Source organism: Hippocampus bargibanti, linkage group LG09 (genome assembly GCF_051943395.1).
Source record: "Hippocampus bargibanti isolate YZ-2025 linkage group LG09, ASM5194339v1, whole genome shotgun sequence".
In the NCBI taxonomy this organism is placed as follows: domain Eukaryota; kingdom Metazoa; phylum Chordata; class Actinopteri; order Syngnathiformes; family Syngnathidae; genus Hippocampus; species Hippocampus bargibanti.
Window position 1 is genome coordinate 7,631,343 of NC_142742.1, and position 7,493 is coordinate 7,638,835.

Below are 7,493 nucleotides of genomic sequence, written 5' to 3' on the forward strand. Positions count from 1 at the left end.
TCCCTTGTTGTAAACACACTCATTGAGTCTGATAGATTAAAAATGATATGCAAAGAAAACAAATGGCAACATTTTGGATAGTGTTAACTCATTCACTGCCCATTGCTTTTACAAGACAACCAAAAACACAGAGAGTAACCAGACATTTTAATTAATTTGGTTCTTATTTTTCAATATCTACCAAGTAAAAGAAAGAAACAGTTAACCATTCTGTCATGAGGAAAACAAATTGAGTATCGTTTTCCATTATTTAGTAATGGACAGAAGAGCTTGCAAAAAAGTATTGAAGAAATTCCCCCCAAAAAACATCAAACTGGCTTTTGATGGATGAAACAAAACATGAAATAGAATAGTGACATTCATGATATTTTTAATTTTTGTGATTCTTCGGACATCTAAACTAGCTACAATGACTCGGGATAACTTTCAGTTTTTCAATAAATTATGGATTTGGCCATATACAAGCATTGTCAGGGCTGCTAATCGAAAACTGCGGCTAGCTTAGATTGTTCAGTGGCTATCGTACATGTCATATCCTCAAGCAATACCTCTCAGTCAGTTGTACGTTGTCACATTTATAACATTGACGCCCTTCTGCTAACGACCAGAATACATACTAACAATACACAGCACATCACCTGTTTAAAATGCCCCAACCTGTGTTGGTGACGGCCGCCATTTTGTCTTCCGACTACTATTTTGACTTCTGACTGCCATTTTGACTTCCGACCGCCATTTTGTCTTCCGGCCTCATATACAGTCATAAACATACCTGTCAACCGGCCGTATTTTGCTGTATTCTGTATGATTTGTACACATTTTTAGATGTGTACGGCATACAAGAAAGTTTGTATGGGAAACGCAAATATTGTTAAATATAATTTGGAGATATTTTCGATTCTGTTTTTGTCATTAAATATTAGCAATAATGTTAATTATAACTAAAATCGCTACTTGTAAAAAGCGAAGTCGACGACCGAGAAAAAAAAGTGCGAAAAGTCTCGAAGAAACAAAAGTTCTGAGAAGACAAGTTCTGGTCAAGTGGAATTTTATTTTGAAATCCATTAAACATTTTACCGTGTTTTTTTTTTCGCCGTAATATCATTACCATTTTTGTCTAAACATTATACATCGTAAATCACAAATTCAAATTCTTTTTTTTTTTTTTTGCAAGGACAAATTCAATTAGTCCAAAGCAAAAAAAAGGCAAAATGCTCTACATTGTAGAGCATTTTGCCTTTTTTTTGCCGTTGTAGAGTCTACAACAAAGAACAAGCAGTGCTTTATTATTGCTAAAAATATATTGTAACTTGTTAAAAGTATTCATGTTTACATGTCAAATTTTGTTAATAAAATTGCGCAATTAAATGTTACACATGCCAGTGTCTGAAACTCATGACAAAAAGTACGCGGACACTGAGGCAGACAACTCTGACAAGTTGCCTGCCCGGCCATGAAGTTGCCTGGCCCATTTTTCACAACTTGAAACACAATAAGACGACTAATCGCAAAAAAAAAACATTGTTGCAATATATATAAAGTATAAAGGATTTTTTTAAATAAAGGAAGTACCTACCACAAATGCTCCCCTGCTTAATTTATGGTAAATATGCCTTGCTGAAGATTTTGCTCTAGTTGTCGTTTGTCGTCATGGTGCACAATGCAATATTTGCGTTGCGTTGTCTGCTACAAGCCACGCGGACTCCTCTTTCTAAGCACCTTTCAAAACTCTCAAGTAAATTTGCAAGTAAGCCAATCAGAAGCCTGTTTCGTGCTTCGGACTATACCGTGACTCTAAAGTGTACTTGAACGTTTTGAAAGGCGCTTAGAAAGAGGAGTCCACGTGGCTTGTAGCGGTTTGGATTTGGATTTGCCTTTATTAGTCTCGCAGTGGAGAAATTTACATTTCACAGCAGCAAAGTGATGAAAGGAATGAAAATAGAAAAACAAAATACATGAGCTGCTGGAAAGGCAGCCACTTTCGCGGCGCCGTCTTGAAGTCTAAGGAACAAAAAAAATACAAATAAATAACAAATAATATGACACAACAAAAACACAGTCATTCATCTTAAGCTCTTTCTGTACCCTCTTTTTTACATGAAGCAGTTCTAGATGAAAGAGAGGATCAAAGTGTCTTTCCACCAGTAGATCAGGGACATCATGGTGGAATGTGCACGTCGACTACAAGCTAAATGTTGAAAGCAAACATGCAGCTGTAGCATCCATTGATGAAAAGACATTGTCTCACATCTCCTGTCCCACATAAATCCGCTTCAATTCCAAGCCGCAACAGTTCCACATGCACATCGGCGCTCTGCGCTGACGCTCCTTTCTTCTTATTGCGGGCTCCACAAGCCATGCATCCATCCAGTTTGCGTGTGGCTTTTTGCTTTATTGAATAAAAAAAATGTTTGATTTGGAAATATATATATATATATATATATATATATATATATATATATATATATATATATTTTTTTTTTTTTTTTTTTTTTGAAGAAGTTGTCGGCCACCCGGGCTGAGACGTTTAGAAAGTTGTACGCCGGGCAGACGTTATTTCAAACACCGCACACGCATGTTGTTTTTTTTTTTTTCAGTAAGTAAGAAAAAATGGAGCCGTTCGTAAGGTCGCAGTGTTTCGCAGGTTGACAGGTTGACTGATCTCAAATCCAAAATGGTCCTGGTTGCGACGTCTTGGCGGTTATGCCTCATTACCATTCATCCCAACTTGAAATTCTCAATTGAACAGCATCATTGTCATACCTACCGCTTCATGTACTGTAATGTTGTTAATGGTGGTGGGGGGAGGGGTGGATAAATAAAAAAAACATCAGACATTAAACTATATCTTTGACACTTAATGTTTGGAATCAAAAAGATGTGACACCATTTTTGGCAATGAGTGAGTTAACGTCCACTTCTTAGCCAGCTAGTCCGAAGTATTTGCACACAGATGTGTGTCGTCTTGGACTAAAATGAAATCATCATATTCTGATTTTCTTTCTTTCTTTAAAATCTTGATGCTGCACAGTGAAAACATCCGGGTTTCCCAAAGATCCGGATCAGTCGAGCCTTTGCTGAGCCCGGAAACCCTTCTTCCCTCCTGTAGAGTTTTTCCTCTTAGTAGAGTATTGGGTGTTTCTCATCCAGTAAATCCTCTGCAGCCTCAGTGAGGTCACAAACACGATACATTTCTGTCCTAACACAAAGTGAGCTTCAGGGGGGGAAAAAAACACATCAAGAGTAAGATTTTGTTTGCCTCATGTGGGAATTTATGTCCGGTCACTCTACTTCTTATTTATAAGACCAGCATTTAAAGGACAACCGACGCCCTGGACAAGTTGTGTCCATAATTTGTACAATCACTTCAAATTACTTCTACTGAGCGTATTTTAGTAGTATTCCACCGCATATAGCTATATTTTACGTTTTAAGACTCGCGCTGAATATTCAGGTAGTCTTGTTTTCGAGTTGGTGACGATTCCTGACGTGACGTCACGTCAGGAACGCCCCTGACCGTGAAAGTGACACACAATGCATTTTGGGTACTTTGTTTGGTCTGAAAACAAAGTGTTGATGGCGAAATTAGAAGGAAAACAGATAAATAACGCGATGGTGAATCGTGAGTTGCACCAAGACTACTATTTGATACTATTTGACACAAATTCCCAGCAGACAAATCAGCCAATTTCCAACGGAGCTTGGGCGCCATCTCGTGCATTTTCTGGGACGCTACATTGGAGTCCTGACTGCTTGAATTGATATGGGAGGACTCCTTTAATCGATTGCAAACATTTATGCTTTCCACTTCAGAACTATCTGAATCATATTAATAACTGGATAAGTAACAAGAAAGTATCTTCTTTGAATCTGAAGCCATTGTTTTGATTCTAGAGCAAGGCAAGACGTCTTGGCGTGATGTCACGAACAAGGGGGCGGGACCTTCTGAAACTCGGCACCTGCGAGGTCATTTTGAAGTAGTTTTTGGGACACTTTAACTCATTTTTATTGGTTTTGCATTTGACTAAAAATATCAGCCTGCGTGTTTTGGGTATTTTAGATGCTATAAAACGTTTTTCTGATGTTAGTTAGGAAACAAAAAAATGGTGTCGGTTGTCCTTTAAATATTAAGTTTTCATGTGCCAATGAAATGCACCTTGCTGCCCCACAATGATTGTATCTGGATTTTGTATTAGTGGTTGGAAAAGACTAAATTAGTTTATGATATGATATTCGAGTGTTGTGGAAGAATTTAAAAAAAAATGTTTCTGATGCTAATCTGCGATCTATGAGATCCAACACGTGTATTTAAAGTACGATTAGAGGTTTTCATTATAGTTAAGATGACAGATAATCATTTTTTTTCAAAAGTGCATTATGCCTTCTTGAATGTAAACGGTTTTTATTTTCACTTCCAAAAGCTTTTTTTTTGTTAAATGATTGTTGCTTCTTCCTATGCACACACCCCTCTTGCTGTCACCTTTTGAAAAATAGGGAAATTTGTTTGATTTTTTTTTATTTTATTGCAATTTTTTGTACCTGCCCGACCATATCCGCAAGACTGAGGACACCAGCTTTAGTAAACAAATAATATAAACTTTGTACACTGTTTTTAAATTGTTTCTTTCAACCTGATGGAATAAAAGGTTTTAACAATCCAATGTGCAATGTTTCTTTTCTACTACTAATGGTCTGTACAAAATATATTTTCCCTGAGTTTTCATCAAGATAAATGTAGTTTATACCGTATAAATTTAAACAGCAGAAACAATGATTCAGATGAATTTAATAACAGGCTATTCTTAATAAGAATAGTATCAATGTTTGATTCTCATCCATTGATTTCCCTTTTTTTTTAATACAGTGATACCCTGGCTTACGAACTTAATTAGTTCCCAGATAGAGCGTGTAAGGCCAAGTGTGTATCCCAAAAATTAATTTCCCATAGGAAACCATTAAAATGAGAATAATTCGTTCCCAGGTCCCCATAAAACATAGTTTTCTACTTTCTAATTTTCTAAGCCTTAAAAAATATACCTTATTTTATGTATAATAAATGTGCTATGGTATTATAAGTAAAGAAATAAACTGTCCTGACCAATAAAGTCGTTTTATTTACCTTTTGTGATGGTCGTTGATGGCTTCATGGAATGGAGTGGACGGTTTGATCAGTATTAAATAGTTGATGAGGAACATAACCTTCTTTCACCATCGTAGGTGCTTTCTCTCTCAAAGTTGAAACTCTCACTGTCGTCTGCCTGTCTCTTTAATGTTTAAGCCACCTCCCCTCACCGCTGCGTTCTTGACCAATCACGTGGCTTTAACCACAGACTGGGGGTGGGGGAACAAAAACAGTCGGCTGCTCATGGGAGTTGAGGGACCTCTTCTGGCTCACATATGAGGCGCACCTGCGTATAAGGCGCAGGGTCATCTTTTGAAGAAAAAAAAAAGGCTTTTAGGTGCGCCTTATACACCAGAAAATACGGTATGCACTGTCGGGCTCGATGATCTCCGCCATCAGAAGAACATGTGGCTGATTTAAGTGAGACAAATGCGTAAACAAAGGTTCTCGGCTGTGTGTTGGCCATGTTTTCTCTCTCTACACGTCGCACTTATAGGACGTTGTCTGAGGCTCTGCAGCTGCTCAACCAAGCTCTGCCTCAGAGCCTCCTCCAGATGGTACAGTCTCCGGAGCAGATGTTGACAGCCAGGCCTCGCAGTCTGTCTTTGGCAAGAAAGGATGTATGCTGCCAACACGACAAGCCTACCTGACAGACAGGTCTCATCTGCCTGCAGCTGCGTGCCCTAAAACACACAAAATTAGAAGATAAGCAAACATCATCAATACAGGAGATGACTTCGTTCGGCGCCGTCTTGATGATGCAGTAATCGAAACCGGACCCATTTTGGGCCACGGGGCAGCATAATTAGTAGCTGATAGATAGCGAATAGTTAGCAAATTGATAGCTAGCAAGGTAACCAGCCAGCTAGTTAGATAGCAAAAAGATGGCTAGCTAGTTAACCAGCTAATATATAGCTAGCTAGATAGCTAATATGTTTCCCGACTCAATTAGCCAGCTAGCCAGCCACATAGCTAATAGATAGGCAGCTAGACAGCCAATAGATAGCTAGCCAGCCAATAGATGGCTAGCCAGCTAGCCAACAGATCTATAGTTATCCATTTAGTTTTTATGAATTTATCTAACTATGTATTTATAACATCTGATAACATCTATCTCGTGTAAATTTTTACAGCTATCTATTTGCTATCTATTCGCTATCTAACAAGCTAGCTAGCTATTAGTTATCTATTAGCTAGCTAACTTGAGTTATTCCGGGTTGAGCGAATGCAGGCGCAGTGTGGCTGCCGCTGCTCACCCACAGAAAAACTTCATCCTGTGAATGTAAAGTGACCTTGAGAGTTTTGAAAGGAGCTAAGAAATGTTAAAATATTAAGAAAATGTAAATTATTATTATTATTATTTATTATTATTATTATTAATCCCTTGTTGTTTGCGATAAATGGGGACCAGGACCACCTGCGATAAACAAAAATCAGCTAAATCACGTTATATAATAATAACTCACGTGATGAGATACTGGGCGCAGGGCGGGGCTGACAAAATGCACGTGAAATGTATTATTATTATTATTATTATTATTAGTATTAGTATTATTATCGTGCTGAACATATCAAGCTACAGCCATGTAGAAAACCTCTAAGTCATTCGCCATTTTTTTATTCTGAAGGTTTTTTTTTTCATGAAAAAAAAAAAAAGAAAAACAACCCCCAAAAGTTTTTTTTAACCAACTGGAATCATTTGATGTATATGATTTTGATTCTCACTGCTTCATTGATATAGTTCCCACAGACAAAGACTGTGACGAAGTTACAGTTTCATAAAGTGATTGATTTAAGTGTTTCTTCACCTATTTTGAGCAATCTAAAATTGAAACTGAGTCGATGATGTCACCAACCGGCCACTTTTGTCAACGTAATTTTTCACACCATCCGTTGATCGAAAACGCGTCCAAAATAATAAGTCGATAAAATACCCATTCCACGACATCATTTGGTGTTTTAATACCTAAATATATAGGAAAAACAAAATACAAAATGAAGTATAATGGAAATAATTTACCCAGCATGATGATGATGATAATTATTATTATTATTATTATTATTATTATTATTATTATTATTATTATTATTACGTATTATTATTATTATTATAACTCGACAAGTCCTGGACAAAGATTGTGTATAATATAAAGATGCTCACGTCTGCGGTAAAAATCAAAGTCACGTGTGAAAGTGGCGACTTTGTTTTTTCTTTTTTTTTTTTTTACAAAAAAACGGCATGGAATGATATTCAGTAACACATTAACAATTATTTACTCATTTATTGCAACAGAACGGTGATTTGGATAATGGACTGTATCTATCTTGACTTTTTTGTAACAGTTGCTTCTCTATTCTCTTATCTGAACAA